Below are 22,582 nucleotides of genomic sequence, written 5' to 3'. Positions count from 1 at the left end.
GAGGGATGCCTCGGTAGGAGTGGGCACAGCTGCAGGGGGTGTAGCTCAGTGGGAGAGCATTTGACTGCAGATCAAGAGGTCCCTGGTTCAACTCCAGGTGCCCCCTCCACGGCTGCTTTTCTTCTTGGAGCGTCTGCTTTGCCTTGGACTGCTTCCCCACCCCTCAGGGTGAGGGCTGCGGGGGCCAGCCCAGCATGGGCCTCTTGCAGCTTCTCTGTCTCTGGGCTCTCTTCCCACCTCAAGACACCCTTGGGGAAAAGTTTTCCCTTTCCTTAAGATGCGGCACCTGCCAGCGAGGCCAAGAGCAGCCCTTCTTGCTTCCCAGGGGCCGTGCTGCCGCTGCTCTGTTGGGAGCTGGAGGGCACCAGCTGAGAGAAACCCACCCGTGGGGAGACCTCCCACCCTTGCCTAGCACACAGGTCGCGGTCTCTGACCCCAGGGGATGCTCTGCTGATGTCACTGGTAACACCATGTCCTGCTTCCAGCTCTTGCCATAAAGAGGACCAGACTGGCCACATGTAGCGTGCACAGCTGGAGGGTCCACAGCTGCAGGGCTGGGCTGCAGCGTGGTCTTTCCAGGCAGCGCAAAAGGGGATGGTGCCCCGTAGTTGGCAGGATTCGAACCTGCGCGGGGAAACCCCAATGGATTTCTAGTCCATCGCCTTCACCACTCGGCCACAACTACCTGCCCCAAAGGCCTCTGCTGCAGTCAGCAGGTGCCGTGGGCTGCGATGTCTGGCTCCCTGGGAGGTTCAGGGCCAGGCTGCGCCGGCAGATGCCCTTTCCGCTCTTCAGACACGGCGCAGTTGGGCACCAGAGGCACCTGCTGCCAGGGCCTGAGAAGCCTCAAGGGGCATACCGCCAGGGCTATGGCTGCAGCTCCTAGTGCCTCGTCCTCAGGCTGGCCTCTGGCATATGCTGACGCTGGAGGATGGCTTCACTCTCCCTCTGCCATCTGCATGGTGGGAAGGGAGGAAAGGAAGGGAGCAGTGTGAGGCATCCAGTGGTGGTGGAGTGGGAACGTGTCGGGTCCAGAAGAGGAAGGAGAGAGCAGAAAAGGCAAGAGCAGGAGCGGAGGGGCAAAGACTGCAAGGAACCCGTGGCCCCCGAGGTGCGGGGGTATGGAGATGCCGAGGAAGAGCCTGGAGAGGTTGGGAGAGGGGGAAACGTGTGTGCAGGGGGCTGGAAGGAGGAGGCAGAGCCAGTTCACGAACTGCGGGGAGCAGGAGGCAGGCCGGAGTCCGCCTGCGTTGGTGGTGCAGTGGTGAGCAGAGCTGCCTTCCAAGCAGTTCAGGACAGCTTTTGTTCCCAGACAACAGAGACAAAACCTTGCTCTTCCCGGCACCCGCAGAGGCCTGTCCCTCTCCTGGGGAAGTTCCTGCTGGAACACAGCTCAGCTTTCTGCAACAAGTTCTCATCCCCTGAGGGGAGCCGGTGCCCTTGCTGCAGCCTTGCTGCCTGCGCACGCAGCATGGGGCACCCCAGAGAAGCCAGGAGACACAGGCCTGCCTTCAGCAATGCCTGCCATGGTGAAAGCACATGCAAGGGACTGAAGCAGAAGAGCTGTTGAGGGTGGGCGCTTCACTGGCCAGGAGTCAGGGGGAGACCAGCTGCTTGGCGGGCAGCTGTGCTCATCGCAGTGGCAGAAATGCCCACAGGCACATAGCTCCGCCCTGCTCCTCTCAGCAAGCACCTGCATCTGCTCTTCTTCCCCCTCCCTCCACACGACCTCTGGCAACCCTCAGCGACCCCCACCCCAAGCACCTCTGCCTGCTCCCAGGCCTCTAAGAGCCACTGCTGGTTCCCACAGGAACACAGACACCCAGGGACTGCTGTGCAGACATTCTCCAGGCTGCACTGGCTCTACCGGGATCTCTGCTTGTCCTGAGAGAGCCAAGAACACTGCAGCTCACCCTTGGCTTTCACATCATGGACTCGCAGGCCCGGGCTGGTGTGAGCAGGGTGCTCATAGAATCATAGAATCGGGAAGGTTGGAAGGGACCTCCGGAGATCATCTAGTCCACCCCCCCCCCCTGCTCAGCAGGGTCACTTAGAGCATGGTAGACAGGGTTACATCCAGGCGGGCCTTGAAGATCTCCAGAGAAGGAGACTCCAAAACCTCTCTGGGCAACCTGTTCCAGTGCTCCGTCACTCTCCCAGTGAAGAAATTCCCCCTCACATTCAGGCGGAACTTCCCGTGCTTCAGTTTCTGCCCACTGCCTCTTGTCCTGTCACACGGGGCAACTGAAAAGACTTTGTCCTCATCCCCTTGACACCCTCCCTTCAGGTACTTGTACACATTGATAAGATCCTGCCCCCCCCACCCCAGTCTTCTCGTCCCCAGGCTAAAGAGGCACAGCTCTCGCAGCCTTTCCTCATAGGGCAGGTGCTCCAGCCCTCTGATCACCTTTGTAGCCCTACGCTGGACTCTCTCCAGTAGCTCCATCAACTGCTGGAGAGGGGGCTCCATGTACTGCTCCTGTAGCTCCATGAACTACTGGTGCAGGGGGAGGGTGCATTGCCCCTACGCCCGGGGCAGGGGGAGGCAGCGCGAGGTGGGAGAGGCAGCCTCTGTTCTGCCCCTTTCCCCCTTCCCTAGGCACCCACCTCAGCTTCCTTGGGGTAAAGTCTGTCCGTAGGCTGTGTCCTAATCCACGGACGGGTCTCTGCGCTGCCTCTTTGTCCGTGGGGCTGCACGCTTTCTCTCCTAGGGCCCCCACATGAGGGCGCTGAAGAGAAGTGCACATATGGCACCAGCTGCACAGGGCAGCTAAGGGCTCCCAGCTGAGCAGAGCTGAGCTGCCTGCTTGCTGAGGAGGGGCTCTGCACTGGCAGTCTCTCTGCACTGCTGACACACAGGCCAGAGGCCAGAGGAGAGGCGTTTCCTGGCTGGCCCAGAGCTCGACCTGCTGCTGTTGGACATGCTACCAGGCAAGAAGAAGGCTGCTGCTCTGGAAGGCTAAGGATGAGGACTGACAATAAAGCAAATAGGAAAATCACTGCCAGGAGTCCAGTTCCGGGGCTGAGCACTTTCTGCAAGCCTTTTCTGGGGGATGGGGTGGGTGTGCAGGCGGGCACTGGCTCAGGGTGCAGTACTCATGCAGCAGCACCACAGCAGAGAGAGGCTGAGGCACTGTGAGTTCAGGCTTTGGTAGGATCACCCAGAACAGCTGAGACTGGAAGGGACCTCCAGAGGTCACCTCAGTCCAGCTGCCCCCGCCCCCCCCCCCCACACCCTTTGCTCATGCAAAGTCACCTGGAGCACGTCCAGGCAGGTTTTGACTATCTGCAGAGCAGGAGACTCTCCACAGCCTCTCTGGGAGAGCTGTTTCAGGGCTCTGGAAAAGAGCCAGCTGGCCCGTGCGGGGATTGAACCCGCGACCTTGGCGTTATTAGCACCACGCTCTAACCAACTGAGCTAACCAGCCAGGGAGTTAGCTGCAGCCGGGGCTTTCAAGCGTCCCCCAAAGGCTGCCCTTCTCAAGGCAGTGATGATGCAGCCAGTGCCGCTGCCCTGGGAGAGCAGCAGCAGCATGGGTGTTTCTCCCTGGAAGGCTGGGGCAGTACTCACGTAAGAATTAACTAATAAGAGAGAGGTGGGGAGCGGGGGAGCTTTCTCGGGGAGTATTTAAGAGCTGGAGCTCTTAGAGAGCTGGTGCCCGGGCAAGTTTGGGGCTCTCCATCCCTGGATATCAAATTCAAATTTGTCAGGGCAAGGCACTGGGCAGCCTGCTCTAGGGTTGGCGCCAGCCCTGCTCTGAGCAGACAGCCGGAGCGGCAGGCTCCTGAGATCCGTTCCTCCCTGAGGCAGTAAGTCAACCATCCAGGATAGTGTCCTCGCATATGTTTCCAGCTCTCTGGCTGCTGGGAGGAAATGCCCTGCTCTGCACACACAAACACCAAGTTTTGCAGAAGGAGGAGACCACCGGAGCAGCTCTTTCACCGTGCGCGTGCCACGACCCTGTCCCTTCTTGGGCAGGCAGCGTGGCGATCCCAGGGGATGAGAGAAGCGCTCCCTGGGCATAAACAGTAAAAGCCACCAGAGTGTGGAGCACGATTCAGGAAAGAACACATGATTCTTGCTGAGGGCGAGGCAGCTTTGGGGCAGCCGGTGCCAGGGTGTCCTGGAGGAACGGAGAAGACCTGGAGCTCATCCCAGACTGTGCCACCAGAGGATGGCTAGGATTGCAACTGACTGTAAGGGTCTGGGGCCAGACACCAGAGAGCCCCGAGAAGGGGTGTTTGCCACGCACCGCTTCTTAGAAGCAGGACTGGGCTATATGGGCAGTGCCTGGGAAGGCACTGCTCGCCTGTCTCTGTTGCTGCATGTGTGGCCAGTTGTGTTGGTGCCCTGTGAATGCGTGTGCGCGTGTGCGGGGGGCTGCTGGAGGTCGTAGTCCGCCTCGCCACTGGCTGGACCTGGGTCCAGGGGAAACCAGCAGCCTGGCACCTCGCAGCCCGGAGGAGGAGGACTCGCCTGGCTCCTGCAGCCATAACTTCTTCCATCGCAAAAAGAGTCCAGTGGGCTGTGAGTGCGCCCAGGATGGTGGGTGCAGAAGGCCTGTCTGCAGAGGGGTGCTCCTCCACGGAAGCTGCCCTGGTGAGCCGTGGCTCAGAGGAGGCAGGGGACAGTCACTCAGCGAACGAACGGCGCTAGCAAGAGCGTCTCAGAGAAGCAGCAGTTGCTTCAGGTGTATCGGACGGGCAATGGTGTTGCATCGAGTCAGGGGCAGGGGGAGGGGGGCAACTGGCTTTTATCACAGCGTTTGCTCAGGGGTCCTGAGAGGAATGTAGCTGCGGGATACAACACGGCTTGGAGAGCCCGTCTGCCCCGCCAGGTGCCCTGGATCTGGCACTTGGGGCCAGCAATGCTGGGAGAGCTGGGGCCTGTGCAGGATTTACGTGCCAAGCCCACAGCTGGGAGATCAGTGCTTAATGCCCGTTGAGGAGGGGCTCCACACCGCGGTCGTCACTGCTACTGGGGTGCTTCTGGGGAGAGCAGAGGGCACACTCACTGTAAGGTCAGGAGGAAGGCGAAGAGAGGGAAAACAGCTGTGGTCTAAGCACTGGGGAGGAGGTGGACTTGTAGAAGGAAAAGTCTCTTCCGTGGCTTCTGTGTGGAGATGCAGAGAAGCCTGATGCTCCCTGGGGATGCATCGGAAGCAGGTCTGACCTCAAGCACAGCGTTTGTCTCAGCACCAGGCCTCCTGTCTGCTTCCGCTGCCCCCCGAGCCACAGCTGTGGAGAAGGAAGGCAGCACCTCCAGAATGAGGGTGCTGCCTCCTTTGCGAGAAGCATGAGAGGCTTCTGCAAAGGGCTCGGCTGCTCTCCTGAAGAGCCCTCTGACTGTACGGTGCCCCATGGCCCTGGAGAAAGGCTCCACTTGGGCACAGCCGGGGAGACAGAGAGAGCCCGCGGCTCAGCCAAGACTGCGTGGCTCTGTCCTGCTAGTGGCGGAGCGGCAAGAAGGGGGCAGCCGGGAGGTCCCATGGTGTAATGGTGAGCACTCTGGACTCTGAATCCAGCGATCTGAGTTCAAGTCTCAGTGGGACCTCATGCTTCTGCCTCACTGGGGGCTTTCCTCAGCTCTTGGCATATTTCACACCCTTGCATTGCCCTTGCCATAAAAAAAAAAAAAAAAAAAAAAAAAACCCTGTGTTGGGTAGAGTGCTTACACACTCTAGCCTGCCTGCCTTCCCTGCCCTCCAGCTCTGTTCTTGCACTGTTTCCCAATCACAGGAGCCCACCTCTGCCTGCCACTGGCAGCAATGTCTCTGCTCCTGCCTTTTGCCCATCTAGCTCTTATGGGCCTGTAGCTCTTTCCGCAGGACCCCTCTGTAGCTCTTAAGGGCCCTGGCTTGCTCCTGGCACCATCTCTCCTCTCTTGTCCCCTGAGAGCTGCTTCTGGCAGAGGGATCCGGCAGGGAGTCAGCTGGTTCTGGCAGAGGGATGCCTCGGTAGGAGTGGGCACAGCTGCAGGGGGTGTAGCTCAGTGGGAGAGCATTTGACTGCAGATCAAGAGGTCCCTGGTTCAACTCCAGGTGCCCCCTCCACGGCTGCTTTTCTTCTTGGAGCGTCTGCTTTGCCTTGGACTGCTTCCCCACCCCTCAGGGCGAGGGCTGCGGGGGCCAGCCCAGCATGGGCCTCTTGCAGCTTCTCTGTCTCTGGGCTCTCTTCCCGCCTCAAGACACCCTTGGGGAAAAGTTTTCCCTTTCCTTAAGATGCGGCACCTGCCAGCGAGGCCAAGAGCAGCCCTTCTTGCTTCCCAGGGGCCGTGCTGCCGCTGCTCTGTTGGGAGCTGGAGGGCACCAGCTGAGAGAAACCCACCTGTGGGGAGACCTCCCACCCTTGCCTAGCACACAGGTCACGGTCTCTGACCCCAGGGGATGCTCTGCTGATGTCACTGGTAACACCATGTCCTGCTTCCAGCTCTTGCCATAAAGAGGACCAGACTGGCCACATGTAGCGTGCACAGCTGGAGGGTCCACGGCTGCAGGGCTGGGCTGCAGCGTGGTCTTTCCAGGCAGCGCAAAAGGGGATGGTGCCCCGTAGTTGGCAGGATTCGAACCTGCGCGGGGAAACCCCAATGGATTTCTAGTCCATCGCCTTCACCACTCGGCCACAACTACCTGCCCCAAAGGCCTCTGCTGCAGTCAGCAGGTGCCGTGGGCTGCGATGTCTGGCTCCCTGGGAGGTTCAGGGCCAGGCTGCGCCGGCAGATGCCCTTTCCGCTCTTCAGACACGGCGCAGTTGGGCACCAGAGGCACCTGCTGCCAGGGCCTGAGAAGCCTCAAGGGGCATACCGCCAGGGCTATGGCTGCAGCTCCTAGTGCCTCGTCCTCAGGCTGGCCTCTGGCATATGCTGACGCTGGAGGATGGCTTCACTCTCCCTCTGCCATCTGCATGGTGGGAGGGGAGGAAAGGAAGGGAGCAGTGTGAGGCATCCAGTGATGGTGGAGTGGGAACGTGTCGGGTCCAGAAGAGGAAGGAGAGAGCAGAAAAGGCAAGAGCAGGAGCGGAGGGGCAAAGACTGCAAGGAACCCATGGCCCCCGAGGTGCGGGGGTATGGAGATGCCGAGGAAGAGCCTGGAGAGGTTGGGAGAGGGGAAAAGGTGTGTGCAGGGGGCTGGAAGGAGGAGGCAGAGCCAGTTCACGAACTGCGGGGAGCAGGAGGCAGGCCAGAGTCCGCCTGTGTTGGTGGTGCAGTGGTGAGCAGAGCTGCCTTCCAAGCAGTTCAGGACAGCTTTTGTTCCCAGACAACAGAGACAAAACCTTGCTCTTCCCAGCACCCGCAGAGGCCTGTCCCTTTCCTGGGGAAGTTCCTGCTGGAACACAGCTCAGCTTTCTGCAACAAGTTCTCATCCCCTGAGGGGAGCCGGTGCCCTTGCTGCAGCCTTGCTGCCTGCGCACGCAGCATGGGGCACCCCAGAGAAGCCAGGAGACACAGGCCTGCCTTCAGCAATGCCTGCCATGGTAAAAGCACATGCAAGGGACTGAAGCAGAAGAGCTGTTGAGGGTGGGCGCTTCACTGGCCAGGAGTCAGGGGGAGACCAGCTGCTTGGCGGGCAGCTGTGCTCATCGCAGTGGCAGAAATGCCCACAGGCACATAGCTCCGCCCTGCTCCTCTCAGCAAGCACCTGCATCTGCTCTTCTTCCCCCTCCCTCCACACGACCTCTGGCAACCCTCAGCAACCCCCACCCCAAGCACCTCTGCCTGCTCCCAGGCCTCTAAGAGCCACTGCTGGTTCCCACAGGAACACAGACACCCAGGGACTGCTGTGCAGACATTCTCCAGGCTGCACTGGCTCTACCGGGATCTCTGCTTGTCCTGAGAGAGCCAAGAACACTGCAGCTCACCCTTGGCTTTCACATCATGGACTCGCAGGCCCGGGCTGGTGTGAGCAGGGTGCTCATAGAATCATAGAATCGGTAAGGTTGGAAGGGACCTCCGGAGATCATCTAGTCCACCCCCCCCCCCTGCTCAGCAGGGTCACTTAGAGCATGGTAGACAGGGTTACATCCAGGCGGGCCTTGAAGATCTCCAGAGAAGGAGACTCCAAAACCTCTCTGGGCAACCTGTTCCAGTGCTCTGTCACTCTCCCAGTGAAGAAATTCCCCCTCACATTCAGGCGGAACTTCCCGTGCTTCAGTTTCTGCCCACTGCCTCTTGTCCTGTCACACGGGGCAATTGAAAAGACTTTGTCCTCATCCCCTTGACACCCTCCCTTCAGGTACTTGTACACATTGATAAGATCCTGCCCCCCCCACCCCAGTCTTCTCTTCCCCAGGCTAAAGAGGCCCAGCTCTCGCAGCCTTTCCTCATAGGGCAGGTGCTCCAGCCCTCTGATCACCTTTGTAGCCCTACGCTGGACTCTCTCCAGTAGCTCCATCAACTGCTGGAGAGGGGGCTCCATGTACTGCACCAGTAGCTCCATGAACTACTGGTGCAGGGGGAGGGTGCATTGCCCCTACGCCCGGGGCAGGGGGAGGCAGCGCGAGGTGGGAGAGGCAGCAGCCTCTGTTCTGCCCCTTTCCCCCTTCCCTAGGCACCCACCTCAGCTTCCTTGGGGTAAAGTCTCTCCGTAGGCTGTGTCCTAATCCACGGACGGGTCTCTGTGCTGCCTCTTTGTCCGTGGGGCTGCACGCTTTCTCTCCTAGGGCCCCCACATGAGGGCGCTGAAGAGAAGTGCACATATGGCACCAGCTGCACAGGGCAGCTAAGGGCTCCCAGCTGAGCAGAGCTGAGCTGCCTGCTTGCTGAGGAGGGGCTCTGCACTGGCAGTCTCTCTGCACTGCTGACACACAGGCCAGAGGCCAGAGGAGAGGCGTTTCCTGGCTGGCCCAGAGCTCGACCTGCTGCTGTTGGACATGCTACCAGGCAAGAAGAAGGCTGCTGCTCTGGAAGGCTAAGGATGAGGACTGACAATAAGGCAAATAGGAAAATCACTGCCAGGAGTCCAGTTCTGGGGCTGAGCACTTTCTGCAAGCCTTTTCTGGGGGATGGGGTGGGTGTGCAGGCGGGCACTGGCTCAGGGTGCAGTACTCATGCAGCAGCACCACAGCAGAGAGAGGCTGAGGCACTGTGAGTTCAGGCTTTGGTAGGATCACCCAGAACAGCTGAGACTGGAAGGGACCTCCAGAGGTCACCTCAGTCCAGCTGCCCCTACCCCCCCACCCTTTGCTCATGCAAAGTCACCTGGAGCACGTCCAGGCAGGTTTTGACTATCTGCAGAGCAGGAGACTCTCCACAGCCTCTCTGGGAGAGCTGTTTCAGGGCTCTGGAAAAGAGCCAGCTGGCCCGTGCGGGGATTGAACCCGCGACCTTGGTGTTATTAGCACCACGCTCTAATCAACTGAGCTCTGAGCTAACCAGCCAGGGAGTTAGCTGCAGCCAGGGCTTTCAAGCGTCCCCCAAAGGCTGCCCTTCTCAAGGCAGTGATGATGCAGCCCGTGCTGCTGCCCTGGGAGAGCAGCAGCAGCATGGGTGTTTCTCCCTGGAAGGCTGGGGCAGTACTCACGTAAGAATTAACTAATAAGAGAGAGGTGGGGAGAGGGGGAGCTTTCTCGGGGAGTATTTAAGAGCTGGAGCTCTTAGAGAGCTGGTGCCCGGGTAAGTTTGGGGCTCTCCATCCCTGGATATCAAATTCAAATTTGTCAGGGCAAGGCACTGGGCAGCCTGCTCTAGGGTTGGCGCCAGCCCTGCTCTGAGCAGACAGCCGGAGCGGCAGGCTCCTGAGATCCATTCCTCCCTGAGGCAGTAAGTCAACCATCCAGGATAGTGTCCTCACGAATGTTTCCAGCTCTCTGGCTGCTGGGAGGAAATGCCCTGCTCTGCACACACAAACGCCAAGTTTTGCAGAAGGAGGAGACCACCGGAGCAGCTCTTTCACCGTGCGCGTGCCACGACCCTGTCCCTTCTTGGGCAGGCAGTGTGGCGATCCCAGGGGATGAGAGAAGCGCTCCCTGGGCGTAAACAGTAAAAGCCACCAGAGTGTGGAGCACGATTCAGGAAAGAACACATGATTCTTGCTGAGGGCGAGGCAGCTTTGGGGCAGCCGGTGCCAGGGTGTCCTGGAGGAACGGAGAAGACCTGGAGCTCATCCCAGACTGTGCCACCAGAGGATGGCTAGGATTGCAACTGACTGTAAGGGTCTGGGGCCAGACACCAGAGAGCCCCGAGAAGGGGTGTTTGCCACGCACCGCTTCTTAGAAGCAGGACTGGGCTATATGGGCAGTGCCTGGGAAGGCACTGCTCGCCTGTCTCTGTTGCTGCATGTGTGGCCAGTTGTGTTGGTGCCCTGTGAATGCGTGTGCGCGTGTGCGGGGGGCTGCTGGAGGTCGTAGTCCGCCTCGCCACTGGCTGGACCTGGGTCCAGGGGAAACCAGCAGCCTGGCACCTCGCAGCCCGGAGGAGGAGGACTCGCCTGGCTCCTGCAGCCATAACTTCTTCCATCGCAAAAAGAGTCCAGTGGGCTGTGAGTGCGCCCAGGATGGTGGGTGCAGAAGGCCTGTCTGCAGAGGGGTGCTCCTCCACGGAAGCTGCCCTGGTGAGCCGTGGCTCAGAGGAGGCAGGGGACAGTCACTCAGCGAACGAACGGCGCTAGCAAGAGCGTCTCAGAGAAGCAGCAGTTGCTTCAGGTGTATCGGACGGGCAATGGTGTTGCATCGAGTCAGGGGCAGGGGGAGGGGGGCAACTGGCTTTTATCACAGCATTTGCTCAGGGGTCCTGAGAGGAATGTAGCTGCGGGATACAACACGGCTTGGAGAGCCCGTCTGCCCCGCCAGGTGCCCTGGATCTGGCACTTGGAGCCAGCAATGCTGGGAGAGCTGGGGCCTGTGCAGGATTTACGTGCCAAGCCCACAGCTGGGAGATCAGTGCTTAATGCCCGTTGAGGAGGGGCTCCACACCGCGGTCATCACTGCTACTGGGGTGCTTCTGGGGAGAGCAGAGGGCACACTCACTGTAAGGTCAGGAGGAAGGCGAAGAGAGGGAAAACAGCTGTGGTCTAAGCACTGGGGAGGAGGTGGACTTGTAGAAGGAAAAGTCTCTTCCGTGGCTTCTGTGTGGAGATGCAGAGAAGCCTGATGCTCCCTGGGGATGCATCGGAAGCAGGTCTGACCTCAAGCACAGCGTTTGTCTCAGCACCAGGCCTCCAGTCTGCTTCCGCTGCCCCCCGAGCCACAGCTGTGGAGAAGGAAGGCAGCACCTCCAGAATGAGGGTGCTACCTCCTTTGCGAGAAGCATTAGAGGCTTCTGCAAAGGGCTCGGCTGCTCTCCTGAAGAGCCCTCTGACTGTACGGTGCCCCATGGCCCTGGAGAAAGGCTCCACTTGGGCACAGCCGGGGAGACAGAGAGAGCCCGTGGCTCAGCCAAGACTGCGTGGCTCTGTCCTGCTAGTGGCGGAGCGGCAAAAGGGGGCAGTCGGGAGGTCCCATGGTGTAATGGTGAGCACTCTGGACTCTGAATCCAGCGATCTGAGTTCAAGTCTCAGTGGGACCTCATGCTTCTGCCTCACTGGGGGCTTTCCTCAGCTCTTGGCATATTTCACACCCTTGCATTGCCCTTGCCATTAAAAAAAAAAAAAAGAAAGAAAAAAAAACCACCCCCTATGTTGGGTAGAGTGCTTACACACTCTAGCCTGCCTGCCTTCCCTGCCCTCCAGCACTGTTCTCGCACTGTTTCCCAATCACAGGAGCCCACCTCTGCCTGCCACTGGCAGCAATGTCTCTGCTCCTGCCTTTTGCCCATCTAGCTCTTATGGGCCTGTAGCTCTTTCTGCAGGACCCCTCTGTAGCTCTTAAGGGCCCTGGCTTGCTCCTGGCACCATCTCTCCTCTCTTGTCCCCTGAGAGCTGCTTCTGGCAGAGGGATGCCTCGGTAGGAGTGGGCACAGCTGCAGGGGGTGTAGCTCAGTGGGAGAGCATTTGACTGCAGATCAAGAGGTCCCTGGTTCAACTCCAGGTGCCCCCTCCACGGCTGCTTTTCTTCTTGGAGCGTCTGCTTTGCCTTGGACTGCTTCCCCACCCCTCAGGGCGAGGGCTGCGGGGGCCAGCCCAGCATGGGCCTCTTGCAGCTTCTCTGTCTCTGGGCTCTCTTCCCGCCTCAAGACACCCTTGGGGAAAAGTTTTCCCTTTCCTTAAGATGCGGCACCTGCCAGCGAGGCCAAGAGCAGCCCTTCTTGCTTCCCAGGGGCCGTGCTGCCGCTGCTCTGTTGGGAGCTGGAGGGCACCAGCTGAGAGAAACCCACCTGTGGGGAGACCTCCCACCCTTGCCTAGCACACAGGTCACGGTCTCTGACCCCAGGGGATGCTCTGCTGATGTCACTGGTAACACCATGTCCTGCTTCCAGCTCTTGCCATAAAGAGGACCAGACTGGCCACATGTAGCCTGCACAGCTGGAGGGTCCACGGCTGCAGGGCTGGGCTGCAGTGTGGTCTTTCCAGGCAGCGCAAAAGGGGATGGTGCCCCGTAGTTGGCAGGACTCGAACCTGCACAGGGAAACCCCAATGGATTTCTAGTCCATCGCCTTCACCACTCGGCCACAACTACCTGCCCCAAAGGCCTCTGCTGCAGTCAGCAGGTGCCGTGGGCTGTGATGTCTGGCTCCCTGGGAGGTTCAGGGCCAGGCTGCGCCGGCAGATGCCCTTTCCGCTCTTCAGACACGGCGCAGTTGGGCACCAGAGGCACCTGCTGCCAGGGCCTGAGAAGCCTCAAGGGGCATACCGCCAGGGCTATGGCTGCAGCTCCTAGTGCCTCGTCCTCAGGCTGGCCTCTGGCATATGCTGACGCTGGAGGATGGCTTCACTCTCCCTCTGCCATCTGCATGGTGGGAAGGGAGGAAAGGAAGGGAGCAGTGTGAGGCATCCAGTGATGGTGGAGTGGGAACGTGTCGGGTCCAGAAGAGGAAGGAGAGAGCAGAAAAGGCAGGAGCAGGAGCGGAGGGGCAAAGACTGCAAGGAACCCATGGCCCCCGAGGTGCGGGGGTATGGAGATGCCGAGGAAGAGCCTGGAGAGGTTGGGAGAGGGGAAAACGTGTGTGCAGGGGGCTGGAAGGAGGAGGCAGAGCCAGTTCACGAACTGCGGGGAGCAGGAGGCAGGCCAGAGTCCGCCTGCGTTGGTGGTGCAGTGGTGAGCAGAGCTGCCTTCCAAGCAGTTCAGGACAGCTTTTGTTCCCAGACAACAGAGACAAAACCTTGCTCTTCCCAGCACCCGCAGAGGCCTGTCTCTCTCCTGGGGAAGTTCCTGCTGGAACACAGCTCAGCTTTCTGCAACAAGTTCTCATCCCCTGAGGGGAGCCGGTGCCCTTGCTGCAGCCTTGCTGCCTGCGCACGCAGCATGGGGAACCCAGAGAAGCTAGGAGACACACGCCTGCCTTCAGCAATGCCTGCCATGGTAAAAGCACATGCAAGGGACTGAAGCAGAAGAGCTGTTGAGGGTGGGCGCTTCACTGGCCAGGAGTCAGGGGGAGACCAGCTGCTTGGCGGGCAGCTGTGCTCATCGCAGTGGCAGAAATGCCCACAGGCACATAGCTCCGCCCTGTTCCTCTCAGCAAGCACCTGCATCTGCTCTTCTTCCCCCTCCCTCCACACGACCTCTGGCAACCCTCAGCGACCCCCACCCCAAGCACCTCTGCCTGCTCCCAGGCCTCTAAGAGCCACTGCTGGTTCCCACAGGAACACAGACACCCAGGGACTGCTGTGCAGACATTCTCCAGGCTGCACTGGCTCTACCGGGATCTCTGCTTGTCCTGAGAGAGCCAAGAACACTGCAGCTCACCCTTGGCTTTCACATCATGGACTCGCAGGCCCGGGCTGGTGTGAGCAGGGTGCTCATAGAATCATAGAATCGGTAAGGTTGGAAGGGACCTCCGGAGATCATCTAGTCCACCCCCCCCTGCTCAGCAGGGTCACTTAGAGCATGGTAGACAGGGTTACATCCAGGCGGGCCTTGAAGATCTCCAGAGAAGGAGACTCCAAAACCTCTCTGGGCAACCTGTTCCAGTGCTCCGTCACTCTCCCAGTGAAGAAATTCCCCCTCACATTCAGGCGGAACTTCCCGTGCTTCAGTTTCTGCCCACTGCCTCTTGTCCTGTCACACGGGGCAACTGAAAAGACTTTGTCCTCATCCCCTTGACACCCTCCCTTCAGGTACTTGTACACATTGATAAGATCCTGCCCCCCCCACCCCAGTCTTCTCGTCCCCAGGCTAAAGAGGCACAGCTCTCGCAGCCTTTCCTCATAGGGCAGGTGCTCCAGCCCTCTGATCACCTTTGTAGCCCTACGCTGGACTCTCTCCAGTAGCTCCATCAACTGCTGGAGAGGGGGCTCCATGTACCGCACCAGTAGCTCCATGAACTACTGGTGCAGGGGGAGGGTGCATTGCCCCTATGCCCGGGGCAGGGGGAGGCAGCACGAGGTGGGAGAGGCAGCAGCCTCTGTTCTGCCCCTTTCCCCCTTCCCTAGGCACCCACCTCAGCTTCCTTGGGGTAAAGTCTCTCCGTAGGCTGTGTCCTAATCCATGGACGGGTCTCTGCGCTGCCTCTTTGTCCGTGGGGCTGCACGCTTTCTCTCCTAGGGCCCCCACATGAGGGCGCTGAAGAGAAGTGCACATATGGCACCAGCTGCACAGGGCAGCTAAGGGCTCCCAGCTGAGCAGAGCTGAGCTGCCTGCTTGCTGAGGAGGGGCTCTGCACAGGCAGTCTCTCTGCACTGCTGACACACAGGCCAGAGGAGAGGCGTTTCCTGGCTGGCCCAGAGCTCGACCTGCTGCTGTTGGACATGCTACCAGGCAAGAAGAAGGCTGCTGCTCTGGAAGGCTAAGGATGAGGACTGACAATAAAGCAAATAGGAAAATCACTTCCAGGAGTCCAGTTCCGGGGCTGAGCACTTTCTGCAAGCCTTTTCTGGGGGATGGGGTGGGTGTGCAGGCGGGCACTGGCTCAGGGTGCAGTACTCATGCAGCAGCACCACAGCAGAGAGAGGCTGAGGCACTGTGAGTTCAGGCTTTGGTAGGATCACCCAGAACAGCTGAGACTGGAAGGGACCTCCAGAGGTCACCTCAGTCCAGCTGCCCCCCCCCACCCCCCACCCTTTGCTCATGCAAAGTCACCTGGAGCACGTCCAGGCAGGTTTTGACTATCTGGAGAACAGGAGACTCTCCACAGCCTCTCTGGGAGAGCTGTTTCAGGGCTCTGGAAAAGAGCCAGCTGGCCCGTGCGGGGATTGAACCCGCGACCTTGGCGTTATTAGCACCACGCTCTAACCAACTGAGCTAACCAGCCAGGGAGTTAGCTGCAGCCAGGGCTTTCAAGCGTCCCCCAAAGGCTGCCCTTCTCAAGGCAGTGATGATGCAGCCAGTGCTGCTGCCCTGGGAGAGCAGCAGCAGCATGGGTGTTTCTCCCTGGAAGGCTGGGGCAGTACTCACGTAAGAATTAACTAATAAGAGAGAGGTGGGGAGAGGGGGAGCTTTCTCGGGGAGTATTTAAGAGCTGGAGCTCTTAGAGAGCTGGTGCCCAGGCAAGTTTGGGGCTCTCCATCCCTGGATATCAAATTCAAATTTGTCAGGGCAAGGCACTGGGCAGCCTGCTCTAGGGTTGGTGCCAGCCCTGCTCTGAGCAGACAGCCGGAGCGGCAGGCTCCTGACATCCGTTCCTCCCTGAGGCAGTAAGTCGACCATCCAGGATAGTGTCCTCGCGAATGTTTCCAGCTCTCTGGCTGCTGGGAGGAAATGCCCTGCTCTGCACACACAAACGCCAAGTTTTGCAGAAGGAGGAGACCACCGGAGCAGCTCTTTCACCGTGCGCGTGCCACGACCCTGTCCCTTCTTGGGCAGGCAGTGTGGCGATCCCAGGGGATGAGAGAAGCGCTCCCTGGGCGTAAACAGTAAAAGCCACCAGAGTGTGGAGCACGATTCAGGAAAGAACACGTGATTCTTGCTGAGGGCGAGGCAGCTTTGGGGCAGCCGGTGCCAGGGTGTCCTGGAGGAACGGAGAAGACCTGGAGCTCATCCCAGACTGTGCCACCAGAGGATGGCTAGGATTGCAACTGACTGTAAGGGTCTGGGGCCAGACACCAGAGAGCCCCGAGAAGGGGTGTTTGCCGCGCACCGCTTCTTAGAAGCAGGACTGGGCTATATGGGCAGTGCCTGGGAAGGCACTGCTCTCCTGTCTCTGTTGCTGCATGTGTGGCCAGTTGTGTTGGTGCCCTGTGAATGCGTGTGCGTGTGTGCGGGGGGCTGCTGGAGGTCGTAGTCCGCCTCGCCACTGGCTGGACCTGGGTCCAGAGGAAACCAGCAGCCTGGCACCTCGCAGCCCGGAGGAGGAGGACTCGCCTGGCTCCTGCAGCCATAACTTCTTCCATCGCAAAAAGAGTCCAGTGGGCTGTGAGTGCGCCCAGGATGGTGGGTGCAGAAGGCCTGTCTGCAGAGGGGTGCTCCTCCACGGAAGCTGCCCTGGTGAGCCGTGGCTCAGAGGAGGCAGGGGACAGTCACTCAGCGAACGAACGGCGCTAGCAAGAGCGTCTCAGAGAAGCAGCAGTTGCTTCAGGTGTATCGGACGGGCAATGGTGTTGCATCGAGTCAGGGGCAGGGGGAGGGGGGCAACTGGCTTTTATCACAGCGTTTGCTCAGGGGTCCTGAGAGGAATGTAGCTGCGGGATACAACACGGCTTGGAGAGCCCGTCTGCCCCGCCAGGTGCCCTGGATCTGGCACTTGGGGCCAGCAATGCTGGGAGAGCTGGGGCCTGTGCAGGATTTACGTGCCAAGCCCACAGCTGGGAGATCAGTGCTTAATGCCTGTTGAGGAGGGGCTCCACACCGCGGTCATCACTGCTACTGGGGTGCTTCTGGGGAGAGCAGAGGGCACACTCACTGTAAGGTCAGGAGGAAGGCGAAGAGAGGGAAAACAGCTGTGGTCTAAGCACTGGGGAGGAGGTGGACTTCTAGAAGGAAAGGTCTCTTCCGTGGCTTCTGTGTGGAGATGCAGAGAAGCCTGATGCTCCCTGGGGATGCATCGGAAGCAGGTCTGACCTCAAGCACAGCGTTTGTCTCAGCACCAGGCCTCCAATCTGCTTCCGCTGCCCCCCGAGCCACAGCTGTGGAGAAGGAAGGCAGCACCTCCAGAATGAGGGTGCTACCTCCTTTGCGAGAAGCATGAGAGGCTTCTGCAAAGGGCTCGGCTGCTCTCCTGAAGAGCCCTCTGACTGTACGGTGCCCCATGGCCCTGGAGAAAGGCTCCACTTGGGCACAGCCAGGGAGACAGAGAGAGCCCGTGGCTCAGCCAAGACTGCGTGGCTCTGTCCTGCTAGTGGCGGAGCGGCAAAAGGGGGCAGCCGGGAGGTCCCATGGTGTAATGGTGAGCACTCTGGACTCTGAATCCAGCGATCTGAGTTCAAGTCTCAGTGGGACCTCATGCTTCTGCCTCACTGGGGGCTTTCCTCAGCTCTTGGCATATTTCACACCCTTGCATTGCCCTTGCCATAAAAAAAAAAAAAAAAAAAAAAAGAAAAAAAAAACCACCCCCTACGTTGGGTAGAGTGCTTACACACTCTAGCCTGCCTGCCTTCCCTGCCCTCCAGCTCTGTTCTTGCACTGTTTCCCAATCACAGGAGCCCACCTCTGCCTGCCACTGGCAGCAATGTCTCTGCTCCTGCCTTTTGCCCATCTAGCTCTTATGGGCCTGTAGCTCTTTCCGCATGACCCCTCTGTAGCTCTTAAGGGCCCTGGCTTGCTCCTGGCACCATCTCTCCTCTCTTGTCCCCTGAGAGCTGCTTCTGGCAGAGGGATCCGGCAGGGAGTCAGCTGGTTCTGGCAGAGGGATGCCTCGGTAGGAGTGGGCACAGCTGCAGGGGGTGTAGCTCAGTGGGAGAGCATTTGACTGCAGATCAAGAGGTCCCTGGTTCAACTCCAGGTGCCCCCTCCACGGCTGCTTTTCTTCTTGGAGCGTCTGCTTTGCCTTGGACTGCTTCCCCACCCCTCAGGGCGAGGGCTGCGGGGGCCAGCCCAGCATGGGCCTCTTGCAGCTTCTCTGTCTCTGGGCTCTCTTCCCGCCTCAAGACACCCTTGGGGAAAAGTTTTCCCTTTCCTTAAGATGCGGCACCTGCCAGCGAGGCCAAGAGCAGCCCTTCTTGCTTCCCAGGGGCCGTGCTGCCGCTGCTCTGTTGGGAGCTGGAGGGCACCAGCTGAGAGAAACCCACCTGTGGGGAGACCTCCCACCCTTGCCTAGCACACAGGTCACGGTCTCTGACCCCAGGGGATGCTCTGCTGATGTCACTGGTAACACCATGTCCTGCTTCCAGCTCTTGCCATAAAGAGGACCAGACTGGCCACATGTAGCGTGCACAGCTGGAGGGTCCACGGCTGCAGGGCTGGGCTGCAGCGTGGTCTTTCCAGGCAGCGCAAAAGGGGATGGTGCCCCGTAGTTGGCAGGATTCGAACCTGCGCGGGGAAACCCCAATGGATTTCTAGTCCATCGCCTTCACCACTCGGCCACAACTACCTGCCCCAAAGGCCTCTGCTGCAGTCAGCAGGTGCCGTGGGCTGTGATGTCTGGCTCCCTGGGAGGTTCAGGGCCAGGCTGCGCCGGCAGATGCCCTTTCCGCTCTTCAGACACGGCGCAGTTGGGCACCAGAGGCACCTGCTGCCAGGGCCTGAGAAGCCTCAAGGGGCATACCGCCAGGGCTATGGCTGCAGCTCCTAGTGCCTCGTCCTCAGGCTGGCCTCTGGCATATGCTGACGCTGGAGGATGGCTTCACTCTCCCTCTGCCATCTGCATGGTGGGAGGGGAGGAAAGGAAGGGAGCAGTGTGAGGCATCCAGTGATGGTGGAGTGGGAACGTGTTGGGTCCAGAAGAGGAAGGAGAGAGCAGAAAAGGCAAGAGCAGGAGCGGAGGGGCAAAGACTGCAAGGAACCCATGGCCCCCGAGGTGCGGGGGTATGGAGATGCTGAGGAAGAGCCTGGAGAGGTTGGGAGAGGGGAAAACGTGTGTGCAGGGGGCTGGAAGGAGGAGGCAGAGCCAGTTCACGAACTGCGGGGAGCAGGAGGCAGGCCGGAGTCCGCCTGCGTTGGTGGTGCAGTGGTGAGCAGAGCTGCCTTCCAAGCAGTTCAGGACAGCTTTTGTTCCCAGACAACAGAGACAAAACCTTGCTCTTCCCGGCACCCGCAGAGGCCTGTCTCTCTCCTGGGGAAGTTCCTGCTGGAACACAGCTCAGCTTTCTGCAACAAGTTCTCATCCCCTGAGGGGAGCCGGTGCCCTTGCTGCAGCCTTGCTGCCTGCGCACGCAGCATGGGGCACCCCAGAGAAGCCAGGAGACGCAGGCCTGCCTTCAGCAATGCCTGCCATGGTAAAAGCACATGCAAGGGACTGAAGCAGAAGAGCTGTTGAGGGTGGGCGCTTCACTGGCCAGGAGTCAGGGGGAGACCAGCTGCTTGGCGGGCAGCTGTGCTCATCGCAGTGGCAGAAATGCCCACAGGCACATAGCTCCGCCCTGCTCCTCTCAGCAAGCACCTGCATCTGCTCTTCTTCCCCCTCCCTCCACACGACCTCTGGCAACCCTCAGCGACCCCCACCCCAAGCACCTCTGCCTGCTCCCAGGCCTCTAAGAGCCACTGCTGGTTCCCACAGGAACACAGACACCCAGGGACTGCTGTGCAGACATTCTCCAGGCTGCACTGGCTCTACCGGGATCTCTGCTTGTCCTGAGAGAGCCAAGAACACTGCAGCTCACCCTTGGCTTTCACATCATGGACTCGCAGGCCCGGGCTGGTGTGAGCAGGGTGCTCATAGAATCATAGAATCGGTAAGGTTGGAAGGGACCTCCGGAGATCATCTAGTCCACCCCCCCCCCTGCTCAGCAGGGTCACTTAGAGCATGGTAGACAGGGTTACATCCAGGCGGGCCTTGAAGATCTCCAGAGAAGGAGACTCCAAAACCTCTCTGGGCAACCTGTTCCAGTGCTCCGTCACTCTCCCAGTGAAGAAATTCCCCCTCACATTCAGGCGGAACTTCCCGTGCTTCAGTTTCTGCCCACTGCCTCTTGTCCTGTCACACGGGGCAACTGAAAAGACTTTGTCCTCATCCCCTTGACACCCTCCCTTCAGGTACTTGTACACATTGATAAGATCCTGCCCCCCCCCACCCCAGTCTTCTCGTCCCCAGGCTAAAGAGGCACAGCTCTCGCAGCCTTTCCTCATAGGGCAGGTGCTCCAGCCCTCTGATCACCTTTGTAGCCCTACGCTGGACTCTCTCCAGTAGCTCCATCAACTGCTGGAGAGGGGGCTCCATGTACCGCACCAGTAGCTCCATGAACTACTGGTGCAGGGGGAGGGTGCATTGCCCTTACGCCCGGGGCAGGGGGAGGCAGCGCGAGGTGGGAGAGGCAGCAGCCTCTGTTCTGCCCCTTTCCCCCTTCCCTAGGCACCCACCTCAGCTTCCTTGGGGTAAAGTCTCTCCGTAGGCTGTGTCCTAATCCATGGACGGGTCTCTGCGCTGCCTCTTTGTCCGTGGGGCTGCACGCTTTCTCTCCTAGGGCCCCCACATGAGGGCGCTGAAGAGAAGTGCACATATGGCACCAGCTGCACAGGGCAGCTAAGGGCTCCCAGCTGAGCAGAGCTGAGCTGCCTGCTTGCTGAGGAGGGGCTCTGCACTGGCAGTCTCTCTGCACTGCTGACACACAGGCCAGAGGAGAGGCGTTTCCTGGCTGGCCCAGAGCTCGACCTGCTGCTGTTGGACATGCTACCAGGCAAGAAGAAGGCTGCTGCTCTGGAAGGCTAAGGATGAGGACTGACAATAAGGCAAATAGGAAAATCACTGCCAGGAGTCCAGTTCCGGGGCTGAGCACTTTCTGCAAGCCTTTTCTGGGGGATGGGGTGGGTGTGCAGGCGGGCACTGGCTCAGGGTGCAGTACTCATGCAGCAGCACCACAGCAGAGAGAGGCTGAGGCACTGTGAGTTCAGGCTTTGGTAGGATCACCCAGAACAGCTGAGACTGGAAGGGACCTCCAGAGGTCACCTCAGTCCAGCTGCCCCCCCACCCCCCACCCTTTGCTCATGCTAAGTCACCTGGAGCACGTCCAGGCAGGTTTTGACTATCTGCAGAGCAGGAGACTCTCCACAGCCTCTCTGGGAGAGCTGTTTCAGGGCTCTGGAAAAGAGCCAGCTGGCCCGTGCGGGGATTGAACCCGCGACCTTGGCGTTATTAGCACCACGCTCTAACCAACTGAGCTAACCAGCCAGGGAGTTAGCTGCAGCCAGGGCTTTCAAGCGTCCCCCAAAGGCTGCCCTTCTCAAGGCAGTGATGATGCAGCCAGTGCCGCTGCCCTGGGAGAGCAGCAGCAGCATGGGTGTTTCTCCCTGGAAGGCTGGGGCAGTACTCACGTAAGAATTAACTAATAAGAGAGAGGTGGGGAGAGGGGGAGCTTTCTCGGGGAGTATTTAAGAGCTGGAGCTCTTAGAGAGCTGGTGCCCAGGCAAGTTTGGGGCTCTCCATCCCTGGATATCAAATTCAAATTTGTCAGGGCAAGGCACTGGGCAGCCTGCTCTAGGGTTGGCGCCAGCCCTGCTCTGAGCAGACAGCCGGAGCGGCAGGCTCCTGACATCCGTTCCTCCCTGAGGCAGTAAGTCGACCATCCAGGATAGTGTCCTCGCGAATGTTTCCAGCTCTCTGGCTGCTGGGAGGAAATGCCCTGCTCTGCACACACAAACGCCAAGTTTTGCAGAAGGAGGAGACCACCGGAGCAGCTCTTTCACCGTGCGCGTGCCACGACCCTGTCCCTTCTTGGGCAGGCAGCGTGGCGATTCCAGGGGATGAGAGAAGCGCTCCCTGGGCGTAAACAGTAAAAGCCACCAGAGTGTGGAGCACGATTCAGGAAAGAACACGTGATTCTTGCTGAGGGCGAGGCAGCTTTGGGGCAGCCGGTGCCAGGGTGTCCTGGAGGAACGGAGAAGACCTGGAGCTCATCCCAGACTGTGCCACCAGAGGATGGCTAGGATTGCAATTGACTGTAAGGGTCTGGGGCCAGACACCAGAGAGCCCCAAGAAGGGGTGTTTGCCGCGCACCGCTTCTTAGAAGCAGGACTGGGCTATATGGGCAGTGCCTGGGAAGGCACTGCTCTCCTGTCTCTGTTGCTGCATGTGTGGCCAGTTGTGTTGGTGCCCTGTGAATGCGTGTGCGTGTGTGCGGGGGGCTGCTGGAGGTCGTAGCCCGCCTCGCCACTGGCTGGACCTGGGTCCAGGGGAAACCAGCAGCCTGGCACCTCGCAGCCCGGAGGAGGAGGACTCGCCTGGCTCCTGCAGCCATAACTTCTTCCATCGCAAAAAGAGTCCAGTGGGCTGTGAGTGCGCCCAGGATGGTGGGTGCAGAAGGCCTGTCTGCAGAGGGGTGCTCCTCTACGGAAGCTGCCCTGGTGAGCCGTGGCTCAGAGGAGGCAGGGGACAGTCACTCAGCGAACGAACGGCGCTAGCAAGAGCGTCTCAGAGAAGCAGCAGTTGCTTCAGGTGTATCGGACGGGCAATGGTGTTGCATCGAGTCAGGGGCAGGGGGAGGGGGGCAACTGGCTTTTATCACAGCGTTTGCTCAGGGGTCCTGAG

The 22,582-nt window shown here is 59.7% G+C and overlaps 14 non-coding genes across 14 annotated transcripts; 7 read left to right on the top strand and 7 right to left on the bottom strand.

The window, feature by feature from the left end:
• Positions 1-34: 34 nt before the first annotated feature.
• On the top strand, positions 35-106 carry TRNAC-GCA (transfer RNA cysteine (anticodon GCA)). The gene has a single exon. It is a non-coding gene; the product is annotated as a tRNA-Cys (tRNA).
• Positions 107-603: 497 nt separating this feature from the next.
• Positions 604-685, bottom strand: TRNAS-AGA (transfer RNA serine (anticodon AGA)). Its single transcript has one exon. It is a non-coding gene; the product is annotated as a tRNA-Ser (tRNA).
• A 2,669-nt stretch (positions 686-3,354) lies between these two features.
• On the bottom strand, positions 3,355-3,428 carry TRNAI-AAU (transfer RNA isoleucine (anticodon AAU)). The gene has a single exon. It is a non-coding gene; the product is annotated as a tRNA-Ile (tRNA).
• A 2,054-nt stretch (positions 3,429-5,482) lies between these two features.
• Positions 5,483-5,554, top strand: TRNAQ-CUG (transfer RNA glutamine (anticodon CUG)). The gene has a single exon. It is a non-coding gene; the product is annotated as a tRNA-Gln (tRNA).
• A 424-nt stretch (positions 5,555-5,978) lies between these two features.
• TRNAC-GCA (transfer RNA cysteine (anticodon GCA)) lies at positions 5,979-6,050 on the top strand. The gene has a single exon. It is a non-coding gene; the product is annotated as a tRNA-Cys (tRNA).
• A 497-nt stretch (positions 6,051-6,547) lies between these two features.
• TRNAS-AGA (transfer RNA serine (anticodon AGA)) lies at positions 6,548-6,629 on the bottom strand. Its single transcript has one exon. It is a non-coding gene; the product is annotated as a tRNA-Ser (tRNA).
• Positions 6,630-11,428: 4,799 nt separating this feature from the next.
• Positions 11,429-11,500, top strand: TRNAQ-CUG (transfer RNA glutamine (anticodon CUG)). Its single transcript has one exon. It is a non-coding gene; the product is annotated as a tRNA-Gln (tRNA).
• A 398-nt stretch (positions 11,501-11,898) lies between these two features.
• On the top strand, positions 11,899-11,970 carry TRNAC-GCA (transfer RNA cysteine (anticodon GCA)). The gene has a single exon. It is a non-coding gene; the product is annotated as a tRNA-Cys (tRNA).
• Positions 11,971-12,467: 497 nt separating this feature from the next.
• On the bottom strand, positions 12,468-12,549 carry TRNAS-AGA (transfer RNA serine (anticodon AGA)). The gene has a single exon. It is a non-coding gene; the product is annotated as a tRNA-Ser (tRNA).
• A 2,657-nt stretch (positions 12,550-15,206) lies between these two features.
• On the bottom strand, positions 15,207-15,280 carry TRNAI-AAU (transfer RNA isoleucine (anticodon AAU)). Its single transcript has one exon. It is a non-coding gene; the product is annotated as a tRNA-Ile (tRNA).
• A 2,053-nt stretch (positions 15,281-17,333) lies between these two features.
• Positions 17,334-17,405, top strand: TRNAQ-CUG (transfer RNA glutamine (anticodon CUG)). The gene has a single exon. It is a non-coding gene; the product is annotated as a tRNA-Gln (tRNA).
• Positions 17,406-17,842: 437 nt separating this feature from the next.
• Positions 17,843-17,914, top strand: TRNAC-GCA (transfer RNA cysteine (anticodon GCA)). The gene has a single exon. It is a non-coding gene; the product is annotated as a tRNA-Cys (tRNA).
• Positions 17,915-18,411: 497 nt separating this feature from the next.
• On the bottom strand, positions 18,412-18,493 carry TRNAS-AGA (transfer RNA serine (anticodon AGA)). Its single transcript has one exon. It is a non-coding gene; the product is annotated as a tRNA-Ser (tRNA).
• Positions 18,494-21,152: 2,659 nt separating this feature from the next.
• TRNAI-AAU (transfer RNA isoleucine (anticodon AAU)) lies at positions 21,153-21,226 on the bottom strand. Its single transcript has one exon. It is a non-coding gene; the product is annotated as a tRNA-Ile (tRNA).
• Between the last annotated feature and the right edge of the window lie 1,356 nt (positions 21,227-22,582).

Source organism: Rhea pennata, chromosome 10, assembly GCF_028389875.1.
Source record: "Rhea pennata isolate bPtePen1 chromosome 10, bPtePen1.pri, whole genome shotgun sequence".
NCBI classification, from domain to species: domain Eukaryota; kingdom Metazoa; phylum Chordata; class Aves; order Rheiformes; family Rheidae; genus Rhea; species Rhea pennata.
Note: the sequence above shows the minus strand (reverse complement) of the source record. Positions and strands in the feature narration are given on the sequence as shown.